General features: G+C 39.4%; 1 protein-coding gene and 1 non-coding gene across 4 annotated transcripts in view; one reads left to right on the top strand and one right to left on the bottom strand.

Annotated features, from left to right (window-relative positions):
* DLG2 (discs large MAGUK scaffold protein 2) overlaps positions 1 to 27,009 on the bottom strand; it is a 2,065,329-nt gene that overhangs the window by 1,326,276 nt on the left and 712,044 nt on the right. The window lies entirely within an intron of this gene.
* Positions 14,681 to 14,787, top strand: LOC125080247 (U6 spliceosomal RNA). Its single transcript, XR_007121275.1, has one exon. It is a non-coding gene; the product is annotated as a U6 spliceosomal RNA (small nuclear RNA).

The following is a 27,009-nucleotide window of genomic DNA, read 5'->3' as shown; positions in this document are numbered from 1 at the left end:
CATGGGACTTAGAGCATACTTAGAATCTAGGTTTAAAGGCAAACTATGTTATTTTCTGCAGCCTTGAACCAGTTGTTTAACCTGAGTCACCCCACATTTAAAATGGAGACAGTTCTTTGTCATTATGTTGTTGTTGCTGTTTAATCTCATCCAGGAAGACTTCATTGAAGTGAAGAACATGAAATTTCCTTATGCACTATAACATTTCAGGTAATTTTAAGGGAATTGACCACCGCCTGGGAAAGGGTACTCTCTTCAAGACAGTGGAGAGCAATATATTGGCCAGGGGACTCACATCTAACCTATTGAAACAGACCTATTGACACTGACCAGCACAAGCAAAAGACTTTCAAAGGTTGTAGCTCAATTCTCTCAATACACACGGTTATTTTGATGTACACCGTATTTTTAAAACAGAATGTGAAAGCCTTTAGAAGGGATGTGTGCTTTCCAGCTTAGCTGAGCCCCCAGTTAACTCTTTTCTAACAAAGCAAGAATTTCCTACTGCTGCCATATACTTGGCAGAGAAGTCCTGAGTCTATTGAACATGCACCCAGAGCAGAGTCAACCATATATCCTGTCACTGAGGGCATGCAGAACCTGTAGCTATGCATACCCACAAGAGCCTGCATCTGTTTCCTTGTCCTTCCTGTCAATGTTCTTCCTTCATTTTATATAGTTTTACTGTCTTCTCTGCAGACTCTCATCAATTATTTCTCTCTCCTGTTTACGATCTCCTTCTTTCTACCCTCCCAGCCACCATCGACACCATATTTGCACCCAGTGTATTTTCTATAAATATCCTTTAGACATTCACAGCTTTAAGTAAGGAACTGTAGGTTTTTCTGAACAACGCGTCATGCACTTCAAGTCTACAAACATATGTCTAATATTCTGGTCTAGATTCCGGCATGTGAGAAAGGAATTATACAGCATTCTGGCAGGTGTGGTAATACAGATTCAACTGATTGCTTTGGAGAGATGACATAGAGAGTCACCCATCCTGCTTGAGGAGGTCAGAGAAAGCTTGACAGAGGAGGAAACAATATTTGAGGTGGTCCGTGAAGAGAAAAATGTCCACAAATTACGCAAGAAGAGACAGCGTTTTCAGATAGGGGAGACAGCGTTTTCAGATAGGGGAGACAGCTTCAGCAAAGGCATGGAGATGCGAAAATCCAATATGTTGGGGAGTGAATTATTTATGCACAGACATTATCTGCTAGGGCAGGTTAATAAACCACATGAGGACTGCACCAAGGAAAACCTGCCTAAAGATCTGTAAAAAGGACTTAACAGAGGACAGAGGTACCCTACTTGGGGGTCTGTCCATAACAAATACGTCATAGGCTAGTCTCTATCATTCCTTTAAGCAGATACATAAAAAACTTCATAGTCCAACAGGGATAATGGCCAGCATGTGCCTGTGCCTGACTCGTGCTATAGCACTGTATACAATGAAACACAATCAAGGCATTCATCTTTACTGGAGATAGCTTCAGAGTCCTTCCCCACAGAGACTGAAGAACCACTAGCAATTGGTCAGAGTTGGCACTTGAAGTGAAACCTATTTTCATCTCCTTTCTATGATGTATATTAAGAGGGAGGGGTGGGTGTAAAAGGTATACTGTTATATAACAGAAGAAATCCTTTCACTATACCCCCTATTTGGACAAGCAGAGCCTATATGAATGCCTATCTCTCTTAGCCTATGTGAGTCCATGATTCGGAATGGCCTTCCTGGGGGAAGGGAGTCTAGACAATATCTGGAAGAAAATGGCAAATTTCAATCATCCAAAATTCCAAATGTAGCCAAATAACCACGTAATTAACTGCAGCCTTTTGAAAGTGATGAGCAGTTATCAACTTCAAGTTAAGAAAATTTTAGCCTATATTACTTAACAAAAGCATCCTAGAAACACAGTCAGTGTGGACAGGCTGCATTGAACAAAGCCACCATTTTACAAAGTTCCTGTAACATCTACATAAATTAGCCATTAAAGCTAAAACATGCTTAGAAAAAAAAAATCCACTCTCACACATTGATTAAATTATTTCCTTTATAAGCATAAACAGTTTAGAGAAGAAAAGCCCAGGACCAATTGCTCAGACTCTCCAGGGTGAAGGAAACAAACACATTTAAAGAACAAAAAAAAAAAACCACAAAAAACCAAAACCAAAACAAAACAAAAAAACCCTCAGCTTCACAAGGTATCCCTTGCCAACCCCCTAAGGAGCAACCTCAGAGTCTGCAACAGGCTGCAGCAGCTGCCTGCCCACTTTCTCAGCAGCAAAAAATATGCTAAGCAGTGATTACCAACAGGGAAGAGGATCAAAAGGTGGAGGGGATGACCAAGCTAGATACCGTTCCTTTTAACATTCAGTTTTCTAAGATGTCTTGAATGATGGAAGCCTGGATAATCTCAAATTTCAGTCAATTACATGTGAAACAGATCTATTTTATGCCCCTCTATGGGAGCTCCCATTGCTTTAGGCTTCCGGGCACGCTGACAATGGGAGAACCTGCAAAGTCAAGGTGGATTGCTGCCAGAACCTGAGACTGACCAAGTATATTTCTGTCCCTTCCAAACCATTTAAAACAAATGAACGCCCACAAGCCCACGGAAAGAGACCAAGACAAGACCGGAAAGATTCTCAGTCTGTAATGCAAGGAGAGTCTTGGAGTAAGATTTCATTTGGAAGTTATGATTGGTATGAGCAAGATTACATTGAGGGAAGTTGACTGACTTTCATCATAGTCCCAGGAGCTGTAAGATGTAGAATGGAAGTTGCTCTCATTCTGCAGACACTAGGTTGGAGTCTTGTCTTACTGCTTATGACCTGTATGACCCCATGAATATCACTCAAGTCCACTGAACTTGAGTTCAGAACACTGTTCTCATCTGGATGAGTCAAATCTCTTTCGTGTCCTGTGTATTTATAAGGTAGTGAAGAAGAAATAGGTGGGAGGACAGGTTATAATAATTTAAGGTAAAAATTTATCCCACACAGTTGCACTTGATCTTTACTATAATCCTGTGAAGTAGTTATTATATCTAGTTTTTTTAAGTGAAGAAACTGGGACCTAGAATGGTTAAGTGATATGTCCAATGTTATCCAACTGATAAGTGATAGAAACAGAATTCAAGTCTTAACTCAAAAAGTAGTTGTTTTTTTCACTGCACAGTATCTGCTCCTTCAGTTCTCAAAGTTACAATCTGTGGTTAAGCTCTCCCAGTATCCCTAAGTACCTAAAACATTTACTACATAGTAGATACTCAATAAAGATTTGACAAATAATTTAATGATGTTTTAAGTATAAATTGATTGAGCTCAACCTAGCTAAATAAACATGATTTAGTACATCTTATTGTCAGACACCTTTTTTTTTTTTTTTTTCCTGTTAGGTGCTAGGGATTTAAAGATGAAGAATAGTCACTTCCTGGTCTCAGGGGAGTCACAGTAACAAACATACATAGAAACAAATTCCAACTCCCACTATATTCCACATTTAGATGTCTTCTGTGGTTTCACACAATGCATGGACTCCATTTTGAAAACATGCTGGGGGGCGCCTGGGTGGTTCAGTGGGTTAAAGCCTCTGCCTTCAGCCCAGGTCATGATCTCAGGGTTCTGGGATCGAGCCCCATATGGGGCTCTCTGCTCCGCGGGGAGCCTGCTTCCTCCTCTCTCTCTGCCTGCCTCTCTGCCTACTTGTGATTTCTATCTGTCAAATAAATAAATAAAATCTTTAAAAAAAAAAAACATGCTGGAAGTGTCTGGTCTTTAAGGCTTAACTAGAATTGGAAGTATGGATTCCTTTAGCTTTCAGCAGAGTGTGAGCCATGGTGAATTGGGAGAGCTGTTTTCACATACTACCTTAGAACTGTTAGGTAAATAATGCTTGAGTCCCAAGGCTCAAATTTTGGAAGGTATGTGGAGCCAAATATTTGTCATGCTTTAAAAGCCATATTTTCTCTTTCATTTGCCTTCGTTGTGTAAGGTTAAACATCATCAACTTTGATAAAGAAGGGATTTGACCAAAGTCAAGATTTTAAGAAGTCTAAAAATGCAGTGAATTAGAATTAGAGAAATCTGACAAGCAAAAGTAGTAATGATGTTACTCCTTAATGGGAAAAGAAGTAGGTATCTTTGGGACCAACAGAAGCAGCAAGGAGACTCTGACATTGACATTGATACATGCAAATGTATCAAGAGAAAGGGGGAATATACAGAAAAAGCTATGAATGCCTTGCCCAATAAGGATTATGGAAGACTAGCATGTGACTATCACAGTCACTGAGGACTTGCTAGGCTTGCATAGCAGGCATGTTTGATTTGAATAGGTCTCTTCCTGATCTAGAAAGACTATCCAATAAGGCTATCAAATCTCTTGTTCAAATTCCAGGCTCACCAAGCAGTTTGTAGGAATAGAAAAAATACTTTAAGTAAACAAGCCTTTTTATACATATGTATTTTCTTATTTTCCTTGCCCTTTGTTCCATTTAGTCAGCCAAGCCATTCTGCATCTATTGCCTCAAGTAAGGGATGATACCAAAACAAACAAACAAGGATTCCATTTTCAGCTTTTGAGTTTTAAATGTCTCTTTTGGCTGGAGAAACAGAAAGGGCTCCCTGTAGATTTGGGCGGACACAGGATGAGAGCTGCCAAAGCTGCCCACCTTCATTGCTAAAAATCTCCTAGGCTAGGAGGTGGAAGACCTTGAAGAGGAATCAAGGACTGGGTGTCAATGTTGCAGATACTTGACAAAGCAGGGATTTCTCAGGCTCAGTGGTGGGCTGGGGAGAGACTGACCTCACACACAGACTTGTATGATTCATTCACATAAGGGATCTGAAGCTCAGGGAGGTGGCCAATATCTTAGAAGAAATTACTGCAAAGCTTATTTACTAGTAACATGCCTGGCATATAGTGGAAGCAAATGATTATTGACTAACTCAATAGGGTCCTATCTGGCAATACAATGTCCTTTCAAATTCTAGATCTGGGGACCAGCCCTAATGACAGTGACTGAGGGAAGATGCAAAGCCAGCATTTGGTTAATACCCCTAAATGGTGCAGCATGTGAAATTTACATATCTAAGGGAAATGCTATCACTTAAGAAGAGGGAAGAACAAATCAGACACAGAAGTTTCCTCTTTCCTGTTTGTTATAGTTGCTAGGAAATCACCATGTCTCTCTGCCTCTCGTGTCTCTCTAATGTTGAACAGAAGTCAACATGTACGTCACGGATATCATTCTTTTGTTTCTTCTAGGGTTCACGGTTGGAAATAGCCACCACGCGGTGGCTACTGAGTAAACTGGGGTGCCCATAGGGCTGCCTCCTGCTCAGGAAGAGGGTTGCCCTAATTTCAGGATTTCAGATGCTCTGAGCAGCACCTAAGAGATAGCTGGATGTGATGGCTGAGGCTTTTTGTGCCTTCATATGTCACAGGCAAGTTGACAAGGTTGAGTTAAGATAGTTTTGTTCAATGCCATTTTTGAAAACAGCGTGGCTCTGAAAATCTCCAAAAGTTTGAACTTTATATAATCCAAGTGGGGGGGGGGACCTCTTCCTTCCTCAATTTGGAATAGTGCTTCTATAGAATCTATAAGTGTGGCACATCTTATGAATCTGGCATACTAACTGAAAACATGCAGAAAAGATTCTACGTAACTCAAAATATACATTTAAAAGCTCCTCATAAAATTGCACCTAAGAGAAAGCCTGAAATAAATCATTTTTTTTAAAAGATTTTATTTATTTATTTGACAGAGATCACAAGTAGGCAGAGAAGCAGGCAGAGAGAGATAGGAGGAAGCAGACTCTCCGCCGAGCAGAGAGCCCGATGCGGGGCTCGATCCCAGGACCCTGGGATCATGACCTGAGCCGAAGGCAGAGGCTTTAACCCACTGAGCCACCCAGGCGCCCCAATCATTTTGTTTAATGTATTTCCCCCATTTCTTTCTCCTAGACTACACTATCTGAAGGGAAGGATGTGTGTTCCCAACTTTTGAACTCCAGAGCCCAGCACCATGACTGGTACACTAGATGCCGAATAGGCTTATTTCCTAATACCAATTGGAATACCAAAATAAGCAGCCACTAATTTGTATACTTTGTGAACTTGAATATGGTATTTCCAGTTTCTCTTAAAGCAGAGAACTGAGAATATTTTGGAATATTCTCTTTAGTTTGGTAGGCTTTTGAGAAAATGCCAGTGAATATGCAGGATAGAAAAGGAGAATCATATGTACGCCCATCAGAAATCCAAGACATGACTACATAGCACTTTCACTACACCTGGTCTGTCACTTTGGGGGGAAAAATGTCACCCAAGTGTCAGCAAAAAGATGGAAGTACTCAATTCTGCTGGAGGATGGGGTCTTAAGAAAGAGTTCATCAAGAAGGAGGCATGAAGTTATTCTAGAAGACATTCATCAGTGGTGAGGGGGATATACAACAGCATTATAGGCTAAGGCAGCTGAGGGGTACACCGTGGTGTGGAAAGATGAAATGCCTTGAGGTGCTTGAGGATTTCCTATGCCAAAATAAACAGCGATTTTATGGTATGGACAATGGAAAGTAATTGAAGTTTTGCGGGACTCATGATGAGATTTATGTTTCAGGAAAATCACTTCCATCAACAGAGAGGATAGATTGTGAGCGTAGAGGTGGAAAGAATCAGAGTCATGATTGTAGCATTCCACGTGAAATGACGTGGATATAAACTAAGACAATAGGGAAGGGAAAGAAGAGAACAGTTTCAACTTCCCTTAATTAAGCAAGCAGAATACATGGGATTTGCGTGTCAGAGATGAGGAGCAGGAGATAGGTAGGAAGGTTTCCTGTTTATTACTTGGGTAATTGAAGACATAAAAGTGCAAACTCCAGAGCTGGGAAACATAGGCTAGGGCAGGCTTTGGTGGACAAATAGGCAGGTCAATTTTACACATGCAAAGCATGAGATACACAGATGCCCTCAAGGTGGATGTATAAATTTGTGCATCGTTAGCATCATTTTAAGCATAATTTGAATGAATTCCATCACCCAAGGAGAATGGATGGTGTATCTCAAGACTGGGAACAGCAATGTTTTAGGGGTAGATGGGAAAAGAGGAGCCTATAAAGTAGGATGAACAGTTAAAGAGGCCAGAGACAAAAATGGAAAAATCTCTTCCTCTCGTTTTCTTCCTAACAAGATCTTGCTTTTTTACAAGCTTTAAAAAGCTTTCCTAGAGAAAGAAAAAAACTAATATATTCCAACTGGGTTTCTGAACATGCCTTTATGGTTGTTTTCCCCCTAGATTAGTAGGTTATAAGAAAATAACGTAAGAATATTGTTTTTTTTTTTCCTTAAGAGAACAATTTGGGTATCACTTCTATTTGACGAATTCTGAATCACTCCCCAAGAAACTCCCAATGGCTGTTGACAATAAGGAAGTGAAATGCCAAATAGCTAGACAGATGGTTATATGTGTATCTCTGTGCTTATTTACATATAGTCATCGCCATGTAATAAGCTTCCTGTAGGAGAATCTCAGGTGGGTTCCTAGAATCTTGTTTTGCTAAAGAACCACGAGTGATTCTGATACTGAGTCATTATTGGAAATCACTGACTATGATATTCTCAGGACTTCCAGAAGGCATCTGCCAGGGTAACTGGGAGAGCTATTATAAATACAGGGGCTAAAAGACCCTTATATCCTATAATCCAGACTCTGGAACTTCAGGGACCGCCACCTATAACACATGCTATTTTGTGCTAACATCTCTAGAAAGTGGCGCTTAAAGAAACTGTGAGATGACTGCTAAATAACCAAACAGTGCAAAGAGGCAACCCACAGAATGGGAGAAGATATTCGCAAATGACACTACAGATAAAGGGCTAATATCCAAGATCTGTAAAAAACTCAAACTCAACACACACAAAACAGATAATCACATCAAAAAATGGGCAGAAGACATGAACAGACAATTCTCCAAAGAAGACATACAAATGGCTATCAGACACATGAAAAAATGTTCATCATCACTAGCCATCAGGGAGATTCAAATCAAAACCACACTGAGATACCACCTTACGCCAGTTAGAATGGCCAAAATCAACAAGACAGTAAACAACATGTGTTGGAGAGGATGTGGAGAAAGGGGAACCCTCTTACACTGTTGGTGGGAATGCAATGTGGTACAGCTACTCTGGAAAACAGTGTGGAGATTCCTTAAGAAATTAAAAATAGAGCCTTCCTATGACCCTGCAATTGTACTACTGGGTATTTACCGCAAACATACTGATGTAGTGAAAAGAAGGGCCACCTGTACCCCAAGGTTCACAGCAGCAATGGCCACGGTCATCAAACTGTGGAAAGAAGCAAGATGCCCTTCAACAGATGAATGGATAATGAAGATATGGTCCATATATACAATGGAATATTATGCCTCCATCAGAAAGGATGAATACCCAACTTCTGTATCAACATGGACAGGACTGGAGGAGATTATGCTGAGTGAAATAAGTCAAGCAGAGAGAGTCAATTATCCTATGGTTTCACTTACTTGTGGACCATAAGGAATAACACAGATGACATTGGGAGATGGAGAGAAGTGAGTTGGAGGAAATCAGAGGGGGAGACAAACCATGAGAGACTGTGGACTCAGAGAAACAACTGAGGGGTTTGGAGGGGAGAGGGGAAGAGGGTTGGGTGAGCCTGGTGGTGGGTATTAAGGAGGGCACACATTGCATGGAGCACTGGGTGTGGTGCATAAATAATGAATTCTGGAACACTGAAAAGAAATAAAATAAAATGAAAAAACAAAATAAAACAGTGAAGGCCCCTATTAAGTAGAAATGAAATAGGATCTCAAAGAGGTGTCCCTTAAAAAAGGAAATCCTGCCATATGTCCCTACATGGATGAACCTGGAAGGTATTATGCTAAGTGAAATAAGCCAGTAACAAATACTATATTGTAATGCTTGTATTAGTTATATCTGAAATAGTCAAACTCATAGAAGCAGAATGGTGGTTGCCAGGGGCTTGGGGAAGGGGAAAATGGGAAGCTGCTGCTCAACGGGTATAAAGTTTCAGTTATGCAAGACAAATAAGTTCTAGAAACTGCTGTATAACATAGTGCCTCTAGTTAAGAATATGGTATAGTACACTTTAAAATACATTAAAAGGATAGATTTCATGTTAAGTGTTCTTTTTTTTTTAAAGATTTTATTTATTTATTTGACAGAGAGAAATCACAAGTAGGCAGAGAGGCAGGCAGAGAGAGAGGAGGAAGCAGGCTCCCTGCTGAGCAGAAAGCCCGATGTGGGGCTCGAACCCAGGACCTGGGATCATGACCCGAGCCGAAGGCAGCGGCTTAACCCACTGAGCCACCCAGGCGCCCCTCATGTTAAGTGTTCTTACCATTAAGACACATACACATAAAAGAACACAAGGATATTTTTAGAGGTGATGGATATGTTTAATACCCTCATTGTGGGAATGGTTTATGCATATGTCCAAACTTATCAAAATGTAAACATTAAATACATGCACTCTTTCTATGTCAATTATATGTCTATAAAACTTAAGAAATGGAAAACATGTGATTTTTTAATCTTAAAAAAGTAAACTGAAGGGACGCCTGGGTGGCTCAGTTGGTTAAGCGGCTGCCTTCGGCGCAGGTCATGATCCCAGCGTCCTGGGATCGAGTCCCACATCGGGCTCCTTGCTCAGTGGGGAGCCTGCTTCTCCCTCTGCCTCTGCCTACCACTCTGTCTGCCTGTGCTCATGCTCTCTCTCTCTCTAACAAATAAATAAATAAAATCTTTTAAAAAAAAAGTAAACTGAAGAGGATTATGATTGAGTTTAAACATTCCTCATGGGACAGAGAACTTTGATTGATTTATATGCTCTAAACCTAGCTATAAAATGACATATTTCCAGCTGTTTGGATCTAATTTCTACCTAATTTCTATCTAATTTCTATCTAATCTAATTAATGTAGTATTTTAAGTTTGTACTCAGAGGCTTATATTCCATCATATTCTTCTGAGAGTATACTTCTCTTTATCAATACTCCATCAGGACATGATCTGACCTGAGCATGTACTACAATATGCTTTGTGCTGGGAAATGCTGCTACTGATCCATCATTAGTAGAGACATGAACTCAGACTTTCTTTCCTAGGGATGGGAGTAGGTTTCTGTTGATTCATCTATACTCTTTCATTCAGTCTCATCACCGTACTCTTTAGCCAATGTTACAAATTAGACAGCCAGTGGTTCACAAAGAGATGCTAAGCAGGTTTGCAAAAGAATTCATTCCCTCAAAAAGCATCAGTAAACCACTAGCTATGTGTCAGACACTGTTGTAGGCAGCAACAGTACTAGGAAAAACTGAATAGAGTTCCTCTCCTTAAGAACCTGGGAGACAGTCATGGAAACAGATCAATTCATCAATGTGGTCAGTGCTACCACAGGGTCCTGCTACCACAGCCAGTTGGAAGCAGTACCTAGTTCTACCCAGGGAGGTCAGCAATGATTCTGAGGAAGAGGTTACATTTAGGTTGTACCTTGAAGACCCAGTTGGATTGTATTTACTTCTCCCAAATTTACATTGCTTTTCAGTGAGCTATAATACATAAGTATGGAATGCACAGTCTCACATGTTTTAAAACTCTTAACTCTCTTTACAGTGTCATAGGCAATTTCTATTGGATCAGTGATCTAACTTAAGCTAACAAATGGTTACCCATCACATTCAAACAGAAATAGGTGCCTAACTGAAGGGACTGTTAATAAGCAGTTATGATATATAGATGGCATTTTGCATAGGAAAATCGAGACCTTAAGTAAAGCACCTAAAGAAAAAGACATGACATAACTTTTGTTCCTTGAATTAAATCCTGTCTAACAGGCATTTTGAGAAATACAAAGTTGTTAGATCTATGCCACTGTGGTAAGCAGAATAATGCTTCCTTCTTCTCCCTACAAAAATGTCCATGTACTAATCTCCAAGCTTTTGAATAAGTTACAATACATGGTAAAGGGGAATTTGAAGATGTGACTGAATTTAAGGAGCTTGAGGTGGGAAGATTACTTTGTTATCGTGGATTATCCAGGTAAGCCCAATGTAATCACAAAAGTCCTTCTAAAAGGGGACAGGAGGGTCAGGTCAGAAAGGGGAAGGTGATGATGGAAGGAGAAGGCAGGATGATACATTTTGAAGGTGAAGGCAGGGGCTACAAGCCCAGGAATGCACAGTGCCTCCAGAAGCTGGACACAGATTCTCTCCTGGAGTCTCCAAAAGGAATGTAGCACCGCTGACACCATCACTTTTATACCTCTAAGTCTCGTTTCTGATTTCCAGTATCAGGAAACTTAAGGTAATAGATTTGTGTTGGTTTAAACCCCTAGTTTTGGGTGACTCATTACAGCAGCATTAATAAACTAATACTTATATCAAAGCCTCGACAAGACAACAAAGTTGACCTGTAAGCATGGAAAGCCATAAAATCCTCTGACACTTGTACCATTTCACTGTGAGAGGTCAAAGATTTCCTAAAGATAGTAGAGGGAGAATTATTCACTCTTCTTCAACAATTTTGTTATCTTCCCTAGAAGTATAGCATCCCTGTTCTTTTCTATAGAATTTTCGAAAAGTATATTGTGGTCTATTGAACAACACCTGGCCTTTGGGCTCCTTAACCATCTTATAAAAAGAGTAAATTTAATTTGTAAATTTAATGTTAAGGATTAGCTAAGTGATCCTCATCTGAAAAAAGTTATCAGATCAGCTGACAACTGAGGGAGAGCCAATGGTATAATGATAGTCCACAAAACATGGGGCTGGATATTCTTACCATGATAGTTAAATGCCAAAGATACCACCCTTTGCCTTAATAACCTTATACATAAACGTCAGAGAAAGTGTCAAAGCAGAAGTGAAAACATGGAAGTAAAACCCTAGAGAAAACTAAAGCCTGGCATCTTCTGCCATTTTTCCTAGGAGCAAGAGCCCTGATGAAGATTCTTGGTTTCAATAACCCAACCTCCACTGCCAGCTTTGTCTGTTTCCTAAGAAGATTGTCTTGGCAACAAGTAGATGAGGCTGTCAGTGAAATCAAAGGACTCTAGGAGGGGATACCTTTTTGTGATGCAGTTTTATTAAGAAAAATATAGACCAAGATAGGAAAGCATTTTTTCTTTTGTAAGGAAGTACACTAATTATATATTTCACACAAATATCATTTAACATACAATTTTTGATATGCCAAACACTGATTTGGGGACTGGAAATAGAAAAGTGTTTAAAAAAAAACCTCACCAAGCTTAACGTTTAACAAAGACAAGAATAAAAGCACAAACACTCTGAGAATGAGGGATGCCTGGGTGGCTCTGTCAGTTCAGCCGCTGCCTTCCGCTCAGGTCATGATCCCAGGGTCCTGGAATCGAGTCCCACATCAGGCTCCTTGCTCAGCAGGGAGCCTGCTTCTCCCTCTGCCTGCCACTCCCCCTGCTATAGCTCTCTTTCAACCTCTCTATATGACAGAAAATTAAAATTTAAAAAAAAGATTAAAAAAACCCAAGACTCTCAGAATGGATAAAAGGGAGCACTGACTAGTTTATGGCTAATCAAGTGTACCAGCTCAGGCTACCTAAACAGAACACTATAGACTAGGTCGTTTAGATAATAGGAATTAATTTCCTCACAGTTCTGGAGGCTTCGGTTCAAGATTAGGGTGTCAGCAGGACTGGTGTCTGGGTAAAGGCTCACTGCCTGACTTGCAGACAGTTGCCTCCTTGCTATGTCTTCACAGGGCAGAGAGAGGAACAGAGAGATACAGAGGTACGGAGAAGGGGGTGGGCCAAGAAAGAGAACACTCTCTGCTACCCTCTCTTATGAGGGCCTTAATCCCATCATGAGGTTCCTATTCTTGTAACCTCATCTAAAGGCAATTACCTCCCACAGGCCCTCTCTCCAAATACCATCACACTGGAGGTTCCGGCTTCAACATATGAATTTTTGTTGGCGGGGGTGGGGGACACAATTCCAATTCCCACAGCATCAAGGAAGTCTTTGTTTGAAGATGTGTGAATTAAGGTGACAACGGGGTAAAAAATCCCTAGACAACTGCAAATAAAGGAAGAAGCATGTACAAATTCCAATATGGGAAGGAACTTGATCTAGTTAGGGAACTGAAAGAAAGCAGTGAGACTGTAGCACAAGAAGGGAAAGAAAGACTGGCATGAGAGAAGGGGGGCAGGATGTGATCGCCCAGAATTTTGTGGCCTATTGTTAAAAAATTATGCAGTATATCTTTTTTTTTTTCTTAAGATTCTATTTACTTATTTGAGAGAGAGAGAGAGAGAGAGAGACATCTATCTCACAGGTGGGGAGGAGAGGGAGAAGCAGGCTCCTTTTTTTTTTTCCATTATTCCCTATCATCAGGAATACAATATCTGCCTTCTCTCATTTCTGTTCCCAAATAAGCTCCAAAGGAACAAATAGACATCAATAAGAGTAGAAGAAGTTATAATTCCCTCTCTTTTAAACTTGCAATTCACCCTTTTCTTCTTGACATTTTCTAAAATTCAACATTTTTCATAAAGTTCCTGATAATTAGAGAAGCAACTTTCCCAAGAATAAATAGCTAATATAAGTTGCTCTTCATAACAAGCTGCCAGCTCATTATGTTGGCTAATAAAATCTATTTAGTCATCATGGAAATGGAAAATCATTTCTAAAGGGAACAATCTAACAAATCAACTATGGTCAATATTTTCTGTAGTGAATTGGAGGAAGGCCATGATGAGCCTGTCTTCACCACAGACTTCGTACCTGTTGAAGGATGGGTTTGCCATACCAAAGTCTGCTTCTATGGCCCTCGATATAACACAGCATGGACCAGAACTCCAGTTTTTCCAGAGACTGGAGAAATCTCAGCCCATAGTTTTGAGGTTAGATTGTGTTTTTAAAATGCAAATTGCTAGCTCTTCTCTGGTCAGCCTGAATATGAAGCTTCTCACAAAAGAGTAAACCCTCCACAACACTACCCTTGTGAAATGGCTGGGCTCCTTTGGACTGTTTATCTCCTTTCTCTAGCTCCTCTGAGTCAACCAGAGTCACCACAATGACTGTTAGTCAACCAACAAATATAATCATATGCCATCAGAAGAAAGAGATTGCTCCTTGAATGACTCCACAAAATACCTGCTGCCTCACAAACAGTATGAAAGTTTTGGTCCAACTGGATGCTTAAATATCACCAGGTATTGACTGAATGCCAACACTGAACAAACACAACAAAGACAAAAAAAGCCCAAGGAAATATTTGACACCTTGGACTATTAAGAAGCATAAGCTAACTCTCGATTTCCAGAAACTCATAAATTACTGATAGCTCATAAGTTATATATATCACAAGACAATAGGTTAGAAGGGCAATTAAGCGCATGGATTTAGGATAGAATGGTTAGTGAGAGCTCTCAGAGAAGTGATCTCATGTTCTAATGATTAAGATGTCAAGAAACAGGATGAGGGAAGAGGTATGTGTCAGTCTGATTAAGTAAGGACAATGTGGTTTTGGGATTCTGAAGGCAGGAACTAGGTCTGTTTGTGTGAAGCAAACCTTAGGTTATAGGGATGGGAGGTTCAATTGTCAGTATCATTATTTATTGACAATCCCATGCTTTCTTCAGCAGCACATGCATTAAAAGTGGAATGATAGAGGGAAGATTAGCATGACCTCTGCACAAAGATGACACACTATTTCCTGATAATCTTTAGGATACCATAGCCATGGATCAGAATATTTTATATATTCCCCACCACAAATATGGGGCCACCACTGCCCATTTATTACAAAGTGTTAATCTGGTTTCAGAATACATTTTGGCTCAAGATACAAAATAGGTTCAAAATACATTTCAATCCAAGTATGAATGATATCAAGATCCTTCTAATTCCAACTTTTTCTTAGAGCAGTGAATCATGGTACTCAAATGGACAAAAAAAAAAAAAAAAAAAGCCCAGCAGAATTTATACTAACAGATGTTTCTAGAAAAATTCCAAATCAGTGAAAGCCTAGAAAAATAACCAACTTTAAGGGCCTTTAACAAACAAGCTGAAAATAAGAAGAGTCCTATGAAGTGTTTTTTATTTTATTTTTTTTAAAGAACAATCATACTGTGAATCACTTGGGACAAAGATAATACAGTAGTCATAGTAGATGAGAATGAATGGAGAGGAAACAGCTCACCAGAGAGAAGGCAAATACTTACTAGAGAAAGAAATCACTATAAAACTGCACAAAGGAGAAGCCCGAGACTGACAAAGGAAAAAGCAGGAAAAAGTCAGCAGAAGGCAGAACTGGTTCACCTCTGCCTCTAAGACAAAGACACACTTCAGTGGGACTGAGAGCTCACTCTGAGCATCAGTCACCTCCAACTGGGAATCCCTATTAAAACATGTAGACAGTAAAGTGTCCAGCGATCCTGGTGACTTATTTCAAACCCCTCCTCCTATGTCAGCCTGCCCAACAAATTAAATGACACATGGGTAAGTTCAGGGTACAGTCTGAGACGTGGTTGGTTTATCCTGAATTTTTTGAAAGATATATTTCCACCTTTCCAGTTTACATAAAAATGAAATTGTTAAAATATATAAGTGTATCATTTGGCAGATATCTATCATATAATTGATAATTTATTAAATGTATAATACAGACCCTGCTTTCCATGTAATAAAGATTCTAACAATAACATTCCTTTATTTCAAAGCAGAACATCTAAGAAACTAAGTTCATGGGCACAGTTAAAAAAATTCAGCCCTTTTTCCATGGTATTCAAGAGTGTTCAGAATGCTTGATGTATTGGCATTAGGTGACTCCAAGGAAAGTACACATAATTTAGTTTGGCCCAAACTCTTCCAATAACTTGTGATCTCTAGACTTGAAGTATTAGATAATTAAAAAAATGAACCATTCACTTATTCACTCAGTCATTAAGCATTGATTGAGCACCTACTAATAGGTAGGGCACATTTCTAGACACTAGAGATACAGAGATAAAATGCTAATGGAGCGTACATTTGGTGGGCCAGATGCAATTATAAATAACAGTATGAGGAATGTGAGAACATATCAAAAAATAAAACTGCAGCATACTGCAACCAACTGAAGTATATAATTTGTCATCCTATCTTCAAACTATCAGAGTAGTGTTAGGGCATAAGTAAGTTAGGGACACCAAAAATTAGAAAGTGCCTGCTGATCAAAACTGGAGAAGAATGTGCCTGATGTGACCTTTGCCTTGATATTTGCAAAGCCTCCGATTATCTTATCCTGACAATAGGTTACAAGGTTTGGTTTTGAAAACATTCCAAGATGTAACTTAAAAAACTCAAAAGAACTTGTTATTCATTCCCAAGACCTTTAGCACTTCATTTTTAAAAAATCCAATTGAAGAGGTTAAAAGGAAATAGCAAAATACAGGAAAAGAAAAACTGAACTAAGTCAAATCATTTCTGGAGGTAATTACAGACATGGTTTCAGATATTTGGCATGTCTGTTTCTGGAAGTTCTTGTTTGTAAGCACTGTTTCAGTAAAAATCTAGGTATATGGTATAATGCTAGGTTTGTAACAGTTTTACATCAGGTTCGCTCATATCATAATATTTTAATTAATTTTTTTAAATATTGATCTGGGGAACTTTGTAAGCAGATGTAAACCTTATCGAAAGCTTTATTTTTGTTTTATGGAATGGATAAAAATTGAATATGCTTTTTTGGTTGCTCTTTGTTATTTAATCTAAGATGAGATTAATGATAACCAAATTTCCCCAAAGTAGATCAGGACAGGACAATAAACTCAAGTACTTAATTGACTGACTGATGTAAATTTCATTGCTACTTCTGTGAATTTTTTGTCTCTTCTTTACCTCTCCCATCCCCTAGGGTTTCTGAACTTTACTTTTCTTCTTCATAGTCAGATGTTTTACGGACTCAACTCTCAGGTGCTGATCTTAAAAATTAGGGTGCCCAATGTGGAACACAAACTCTTTTTGCTCCTCAAGGAGAAGATCTAGGTTTTGAGTTCCCTCCTGATTGTGGGTGACCACATCAGGGTGTGATGTTTATGGTGAGACTGATTTCTCTCTTATGTGCCTGATGTGAAGGGGCTGCTTCACCAGTTTCTTAAGTTTAGGTTTTGTTTTGGTTTGTTTTGTTTCCCCAGAGCAAACTGTTCCTTGTACAGCTGCAGCTTTGGTGTGCCTGTAGGAGGAGGTGAGATCAGGGTCTTCTACATCACTGTCTTGGATCAGAACCTTGAAATTGACCAAACTTAACTTTTCTACATTCTTTCCTGCTATCCTTGGAACCATCACTTGGATACTTTATTACTATGCCTCTTCATCTCCTATAAGTGATTTGATTGTGTATGAAAAGATAAAATAGCCATCTCGTCAGTCTTTCCTATAAGCCCTTCTTTATATAAACATTGCATTTAAAAAAAAAAAACAAAACATTGCATTCTTAATAAGCACTTTAGCCAACACTTATACCTATAACATCGGTCAGCACTGATGTTTTACTTTTCCTTCTCTTTGGAGGCATTTTAACAGCAATAAAAGGAAAGGATTATAACATTCATTTTCCTTTTCCTTGCCTAGTGTGAGTTTTCACTTTTGTAGCTAGAGGCGTCTGAGCAAACACATATCTACAGACCTGCCTAAAGTGGAGTTCTCCTTGTCAGCTTCCCAACAGAAGGGAAAAGCATAAACAAAGACAAGCACGTGTCTGGAATTTCTCATTGTCAAATATTCTACCCCTCTCAGGCTGAAGCCAACTGAGGAAGATCACAGCCCAGTCACTGGTGAAGGCCTGAAGCATTCTGTAAGAATCCAGGATCAGTAACGTGTCTCAACATCAAGAACCAGCTTAGTCTTCTCCAAACTGGGGTGCTAATTCCAGAGGCCCACTGCTTCTTAATGGGGGTGCTGCTGATATTCTGGGCAGACCAGTGTGTTATTGTCTTGTACCCTGCTGGGTACTTAGTGCTCCCGGTCTCCTACTACTAAATGCCAGTAGCCTTCTCCAGTCATCACAACAAAAAGAATAATGACCAAACATTTCTAACGGGTGCCTAGGGGAATGGTGCTGCCACCAGGTATGAACCACTGTGTAAGGCCAACTGTGATACAGTGATAATGATGCCTGGTGGAGATATCAACAAGGCAGACAGTAAGAGGTAATAAGTAAGCAACCGCAGGTGGCACAAAGACTGAGGCCCCGAATCTCTGAGAGCCTGTAATGCTGTCCTGGACAGGGATGGCCCAAAATGCCATCTAGGATCACTTAAAGTTTCCAAAACAGGGAACATACTCCATCTTCTTTTTAAGTGTCTGTTTCAAAATACATACCTTAAATTTATATATTAATTGATCTGTCACTCTTGATTTCAGATTTGAGTTGCCCTTATAGGACGCTGGTTGTTTTAGAGAGCTTCTCAAGGACGCCAAAGGAATGGTAGCAACCCTCAAAATGAAAGGAAACATTCACTACTCTAATCCTAATGTCCTCGAACAGTGTAATTCTCCTTCCTTAAGGAGACCTCCAAAGAACGCAAACCGTGAAGGATGCGTCAGTAACGAACTTCCCAAAGTTTGTCTGCGCCCTCCTCCAGTGTGTCAGTTCCGAGTGCTGAGGGAAGCAGGTTCTCGTGGGGAAGGGGCTTGTGGCTGACACAAAAAGAAAGGCAGCGAGGAAAACAAAAATGCCTGTGAGGCATGTCTGTTCCACTCTAGCAGCAGGGAGTTTGGGCTGTTTTTCTCCCTCCAAGTCAGAAATTGACAAGACAGGAGAACTTCCACTAGGAGAATAGGAAGGTTAAGTCAAGACGTTGCCATGGTCATTTGTGATAAGCAGGGAGAGGAATCAGGAGAGTTGAGATAGCACCTGACGTCTCTGCAGCCCCACATAGGGAAATGCCTGCTCATTCCTCTTTTTCAGTGACTATGAATGACTTGAGGTTGATCTTTGAAATCTTCCACCTTCTTTTTGAGAAAGGTTTTTAGTAAATTATCTTTATCATTATTCCCTCACAGACAGTAATTTTGGGGGAGAGGGGCATTCGTGTGCCTGAATTTGCCCTTTCTGGGCATGGAATCTTGATTGTTTGATTTAACTCAAGTCCTTCTTAAGATGACAAAAGATTCTACGGAGGATGAAATCCACACTCCTAAAGGAGAAATATATACAGAACTTTTAAAGAGCTCTTACTGTTCACATATGAGGCCCCATTCTTCTAATCTCCTCCCTAATTACTGAAGATGGTGCACCCACCCTTAACCTATGTGGGTAGGTTTAGAGGAAAAATTCTGGCAGCCCAAATTCTGGACCCAAGCTATCAGGGCCAGGATGTTCACCTCTTTCTTCAGAGAACCTACTTAAGTCATAGTCTTACTCAAAATGCTATTCATTTAAGTGACTGAATGCTTATCAGGTTTCCTCTAGAGGCCTTGTTTCTTTCATTGCCCTCAGCAGAACGTAAGCAACAACTGAGTGACTCTAAAATGTTCTGTGTCTGGGTGTGCATTCTCTATAGAATCTGTGCTCCGTGGCACTTTAAGTCCTTTTGGCAGGAAACTATCAATTGTGCAGAAACATATGTACCCTGAGACTTCCTGTGGCAAAACATTCTACATCAGCCTGGCACCTGGAAGCCCAAAGAGGACTGTTTAACCACTTCATGACAAGTATCATGTTGAGAACAACGGCACATTCAGGAGTCTAAGCTATTTACATATATGATATATGCATTTTAGGGTGTATTTCCCCCCCAAATCAAAACATAAGCCAGGATAAACACTCACATCCTTACTTATCAAATAAAGAGTTCCACTGCTATAGACAATTATTGAAGGAAAAAAAGGGAAAAAATTTTAATTTCAAATGGCCTCACAATCTGGTGTTAGAGAATTATCTCAGTCAAGCATTTTCTGGTTAAAATAGAACCATTTTTGGGCGCCTGGGTGGCTCAGTGGGTTGGGCCTCTGCCTTTGTCTCGGGTCATGGTTTCAGGGTCCTGGGATCGAGCCCCGCATCCGGCTCTCTGCTTGGCAGGGAGCCTGCTTCCCCCTCTCCCTCTGCCTGCCTCTCTGTCTACTTGTGCTCTCTCTCTGTGTGTCAAATAAATAAATAAAATCTTAAAAAAAAAATAGAACCATTTTATCTTTAGGCTATTAAATCTCACAGTTATTGACTTGTCTGAGTGGGGGGAAAAAAACCATTACGGTCTCTAAGCAATTACTAAATTCTAATTTATAAATAGAAGGTAAAAAAAAAAAGGGTGATATGATACCTGGATTGAAAAATGATAAATTTAAAAATAAATTATAAAATTATGTATGAGAATCTTCAGAGCTATTTAAGCATTTTAGCTTTGAAGTACTAAAGAAACTCAAAAGCAATGTCAGCAATGGGTAGCCATTCAATGTAACCCTGATCAACAAACTTTTGACTATCCATCTATCTATCCAGATATAGATATAGATACACACACACACACACACACACACACACACACACACACACTTTACATTCATTTTCAGGTACTCAATACAAGGTAGATGATATGCATACTGATTTAAGAAGGTTTTGTTCTGGTCCTAACACCCATTATTCACTATTTCCATTAACAAATCTAGATGGTGAACGGGGAAGCATAGCCATTAACCTCGCAGAGACCAGCACTCAGGCAAAGGTTGTTTACATAGTAGAGGGAAAAGATCATATCTGAAAGGACTTTGAAAAGTTTTGCAAGTATTCAAAAAACAATTTAATGAGCCAGGTTTTTTATAAGCCTCTAATGATTTTATGGCATGTACAAAGGCAGATACAGTAAGAAGGCAATAGAGAATAATGTTTAATTCCATGGAAACCAGAGTCAAATGAAAAGGACTTAAATTCTTGGCTCTGAATATTATGGGTGCTATGAGGCTGGGCACATTGCTTAGTTCCTTAAAGCCTCAGTCTCCCTATCTGTAAAAGGGAGATAAAAATACCCATGTCGTTGGAGGAACATGTAGCACAGTGTCTGGCACGTGTTAAGTATTCATTACCTGAACCCTTGTTATTAGCAGTGAAAACTGCCACCACCATTCCATCAATCCTTTTAGGATACAGTGTTCTAGTGAAGGATTTAAGGCTCCACTGGCCAGAAGGACTAAATGGATTTTCAAGTCATTACTAGAAACAAAACACAAGCGGTGACAGAATGACTCCATGATTCAACAGATTCAAGAAAAGATGCTCCACTTGGAAATTCAATTTAAGAAACACACAAATTTTTACTGAGTGTCTACTCTTCACTAGGTAAAGTATTGGGTTTCAGAGGTTGAAAGATCCATGAAACAGGAATTTGTTCCATGGAGGGAACAGGCTGGAGAGAGAAACTCACGAACATAATGAATCCCTTAAAGAAGTAGAGGAGTGTCAAAGGAAAGGAGGAATCAGCCTAGCCTGGGAAGGCCAAGGAAGGCTTTGAAGAACGAGCGACAGTGAAACACAGCCTGAGGTTAGCTGCGGGTATGCACAAGTTTTTTATCATCCGTCTCTGTCAGGTGCCTCTTCTACTTCCCTACACTCAAGATAGTTCCTAGGGCTACTTTCAGATTTTTTTCTGGAGGACTCCATGTTTATAATACAGGAAAAATACGTATCTGTTGACTAACAAAATTAAAAAGGGACAAAAAGATCGTTTTATTTTGTGTCATGTGTCTTCTGCCAATCTATTATGGCTAGTGAATGTGAAGGAAAAAGAAAGTAGATGATTAGAAGTTATTCTTGTTAAAGGGAGATTCCAGACCCTGTACCTGTCTGGGGAAACATAGAAGACAATTCCCAAGCTTACCTTCAAACATCTCTTGGTGCCATTGTCAGAAAGGATTCAGATGCACCACAGCCCCAATGCATGAAATTATTTATATGTGTATATTCTCTGTATAATATTGGAATGCATCTAAAAACAGTGTAACTTGAAGGAGCCAAGCCACTTCATTTGCCAGGCATTTGTCATCTCCTTAACTGAGCAGTTCACCTGGTCGGTAGCTCCATGATGTGCAGGGGTAGAAAACACATTGTTCAGGAGAGAATAATAAGGAATGTTTAATGGAAAATATTTACGCCCATTAATCTTCACATGTGACCGGGTCAAACACAATCAAATCATCAATGCGAAACATTAAGCATGTTAAAATATAATTTTGGAGGATTTAGCATAAACTACAGTTTGTATGAAATTAATTTTTTAAAATATTCATCTTTACATCATCTCAAGTTCCAAAGAGGTACATATGTTCAGATTTTCACTCAGATCTCAATGTCAAGTGACCCAAGAATACTACTAAAATGAAGAGAATAAACCTCCAATAAGAAGAGCTGATGGAGACTTTAAACCATGAACATTTCCTTTTCCACATGTTTTCCGTTATACAATGTCTGATTCATATTTTAGGTTCTGCTGTGCAAGAGATATGGAGCACCTTTAGAAAGACACTGAAAAGTACCATCTGTTCATGTTGAAGAAAAAAAATTAACTTCTTAATCATAAAAACTGCTTTCCAAAGAAGTACACTGGAAACATCCGGACGTGGGGTTATAATTAAAAACAAAAGCAAAACAGCCTCCCTTAAAAGAAGCGAAATGCTTAATTCAAGCTTACTGGATAGCTGATAATGAAAGTGAAAACGTTGGCGTCTATAGATATCGGGAAGTTTTGGGATTTGAATTTTATCACTGACCATCTGGTTATATTCATACTCGGAGAAGAATCTTTAAATGGCAAAAAAATTATAAAAAGTCTAAAAGGAGTTTATTACGACTGGGATGCCTCTATTAACTCTGTATTTCCTTCTGATGTGAATTAGGCAAATTTCCACTGGTGACAACATGTTAATACAAAAGTTTGGGGTTTAAATCAGTCCAGTCCATTTAACCAGAATCAAGAGAATAGGCATTAAATAAATTTTTCATTAAATCAGGGCAATAATAATGATTTACCAAGTATCATCCTTTGATGGCTACATATGGAAAAAAAACGGAGACTCACAATTAAGTTACTGGCCTGTGGGTCATGTTCCTAGAAATCAGTGGAATGGGAATTCAAATCCAGATCTATCTGCCTCCACACCCAGTATTTTTTACTGTAGTAGATTGTCCCCTGGGCTAAAATTAAAGGGGTTGGTTGCTCTCCATTTCCTCAGTGTGACTACTATGTCAGATATAACTAGGATCCATGATTATCCAGCTGCATTTAATTAATTCAAATCTCCCCCTACCAATCCATTATCTGAAAGACTATTTCTGAAAGTTGAAAGTTTCTCTGAAATACTATGAATAATAACAAAAGCAAAAACAATACACCTTCAGCACTCTGAAGTTTTCATGTTTCTTTTATCTTTTTCTCCCTCCACCACAGCCCACTACAGGCTAATTATCAAACTAGGGTTTTCCTTGCTCATGTATTTTGTTATTTTTCTAGCCTCTTTTGCGATTCCAGGAAAAGAGGTCTGTTTCATCTTAGCTTTCTTCCTGTATCTCTCTCTCTCTCTCTCTGCTCTAAGAATTATCTGTAGCCATCCTCTCCACCTTCATGCTTTCCAGGAACATCAACAAATCCTGGCTGCCTCTGCTTTCATCTAAATCCTTTGGTCCTATATGTTTAATGTGTCATCCAGAGCTTCAGTTTGGATCCACTGACCAAGCTTGCCTTGACCACAGCTGAAAAACTTCTGAGGTGCATCTGGGTGAGTGGCACAACTCAATTTTAATGTCTTCCATGGAAGAGGGAAGGAGGGTAATACATAGGTCTTGCATCCTCAACTGAAGGGCTCAAAAGTCCTAACTCAAATTCAGAAGTTCTCAAAAATAAACCAGAGGACACATTAAAGTTCCATATTCAAATCACGAATGTTTATTTAGATATTGTTCAAGGGTCTAACTATTATGGCTTGTCATTGTTAAAGGTGCAAAGAAATATAAAGACATTGATCCTAATCTCCATAGTTACTTAAAAAAGCAAATACTATAACGCTATGGAGTCTAAGTGGTAGGCAGTTATAAAGAGAGCAAATATTATCAGAATATATTAGATGGCAACATTACCACGAGCTATGGAAATCCAAAGGCTTGGGGAATATTAACTGGTCGTATTATACTTAACCATTATTGGACAAAACCAGTATTACTATGGACAAGAAAAAAAATGGAGAGAATAGAAAACAGATTTTGGTGAGACTCACCCCACCAAGGACACTGTTGGAGGATAACAGGGCAAACGGGGTGATATAATAATGACAATTTTGCATATTGATTAGTGCTGATTATATGATAGGCACTACACTGTCTAGTTTCTTAAGAACTCCATAATTTAAGAATTACTATCTCTTTTTAGCAATAAATAAAGTAAAGCTTTGAGAGATTAAATAACTTGCTAAGGACATGCATGCAGCTGGTAAACTCTGACAGCAAGACTGGAAGAGTATGAACTTTGGATGGCTGGAGGTCTTCCAAAGCAAAGGCCCTATTATTAGCCATCATGTGGAGGGAGCTGGGGTACTCAAGAATGTCATGGGTATCTACTTCTTCATTTTGATTCATCCATCACTGACTTAGGGTTTGATCTAGATATCTACACAAGACTTCTGCTTGCCAAACCAAGAGGCAGAAGGAAACAAACCACTGTGCCTCCCTCAGGCAGTAGATTCTAATCTGACCCTACATCAACCATTGCAACCTTAGGATATTTTATAATCTGTTTTTTTCAAAGATACAAGGATAGTGAAATGAAGCAACAGTGTATCATGGAGAGCCCTAAGATAGAGCCTGATGCACCTGGGTTTAAATCCTGGATCTACCACTTATTAATGATGTGACACTGGGGGGAATTCCTTAATGCACCTGAATTTTTATAATGATTTCTCTATGGAATTGCTACGCAGATTAAAGGAGTAGTTAAAAAAAAAAAAAAAAGTCAGGTGCCTAGTATCGCATCTAGCACATAGTCCAGGCCCATAATTCTTCATCTACAATTATCACAACCAAATGTAATTTGGAATTCAGAGCACATATATGGATTGCAGGAAGGTCAAAGATGCACACACCATATATTACTTAACACTTCAGTAGAGTCTGCGATGGTTCCCCATAATTAATTGTTTTGCCATGAAATATATGGATATTGTCACCACAGGAGAGTGAATAAAGACCTTGGGTGAATAGCTACTTATTATTTCAGGCCAACTTTTGCTGCCAAACTAGTCTGCTGAAAAGTTATCAAACCCTTTTTATTTTCTAGATAAATAAGACAAAATGTTAACAATTAATGGATAAAAGTGAAGGGTATACAGAATTGATTTAGTTATTCTTGAACTTCCTCTAAGCTTTTTTTTTTTTTTAATAAAGTAAAAAGAAAATTTTATTTTCGGTATTTTGGGGGTACTGGCCATGTGGTTAAGATATTGTTTAAGGGGGGCTCCTGGGTGGCTCAGTGGGTTAAAGCCTCTGCTTTCAGCTCAGGTCATGATCCCAGGGTCCTGGGTTCGAGCCCTGCATCGGGCTCTCTGCTCAGCAGGGAGCCTGCTTCCTTCTCTCTCTCTGTCTGCCTCTCTGCCTACTTGTGATCTCTATCTGTCAAATAAATAAATAAAATCTTAAAAAAAAAAAAAGATACTGTTCAAGGGTTCAATAACTGGTAGTTTCCTTCTTTGTGCTCCAGCAAAGTACAAAAGGTACAAGTTACCTCTTGGGTGTCAGGCAAATGATTAATTGTACTGGAAAGTGCTCAGGTCCTCCAGGACATTGCATTTTGGGGATGCTGATTAGTCATATTTTTATAAGAACTATAGTTTGAGTAAGAAAGTCACACAGACAATTCTATAGCAATCTGATATGTGCTTTCTTCCCGGAGGGGATGGAACAGACTTTGTTCTCCTCTCTCTGCCCTACCTCCAACTTTCCCCCCCAAGTCCTGAATATACCTGTAAAGACTTGTCAGTATGCTTTTCCGGCTCTGAGTCTAGAATCCTTTCCACCCGCACCTCACTGAAGTCATTGACAGGAAAGGCCAATGACAGCCAGATCATGACAGATCATGCCCAATACAGTTTCACCACAAGCCCACAGGGGCTTAACTGAAGATCTGTCCTAGAGCTGTCTGTCTTTTCCATCTGGGCTGCAGACAGAGCTGAGAATGGCAGGACACATGCTGGACTTTGGAAGCCAGCATGCATAGAAGAGTCTAGCCATCCTTGCAAAAACTCAGCACATGTCACACGCTGGGGGGCAGAACAGCCGGCATGCTGTCTGGAGGTCTCCTCCTGGAATGCTGGTTGCCTAGCAACAAGATCCTGCTTCTCTCCAACTTCAATTCTTAGGCCTTTGGCTTAGTCACTTATAAAACCCAGACTTTTTCTTACCATTCCTTACCCAGGTTCCCAAAGAATACAGGTGTTTCCAAGCTCTGTATATTGTGAATATTTCAGATGTGTAGTGGTAGTATATGTCGTGGATTTCCTTTTGGCATCCTGGCTGTTGCTCTTACACACCAGCACCTCCATATGAGTTTTAAATATGCCATACTATAAATATACTAAAATATTATACGCTGTTGGTTTCCATTTTGAACATATGTACATATTAAAGACTGAAGGTTATACCAGAAAATAAAGTAACAGCAGCTTTTTCTTCATGGTAGGAATGTGATATTTTATTATTTGCTCACCTGTCTTTTGAAACAACCTATAAAAATGTGCCTTAATTTTATAATGAGGATAAATATTAACATGTTAAATACTACAAGTATTACTATTAGTCAACATTTGAAATGTATACAAAGTAATAATCAAGGAAGAAATACATATACACTACATAGCACACCATTTCAACACTATATATGGGAAGGAAAACATCAATGAATAAAAAGAGTGCCATTAAAATAAAGAGAATTCTCTCCCAAA

The sequence above is a fragment of the Lutra lutra genome, chromosome 10 (genome assembly GCF_902655055.1).
Source record: "Lutra lutra chromosome 10, mLutLut1.2, whole genome shotgun sequence".
In the NCBI taxonomy this organism is placed as follows: Eukaryota; Metazoa; Chordata; class Mammalia; order Carnivora; family Mustelidae; genus Lutra; species Lutra lutra.
Note: the sequence above shows the minus strand (reverse complement) of the source record. Positions and strands in the feature narration are given on the sequence as shown.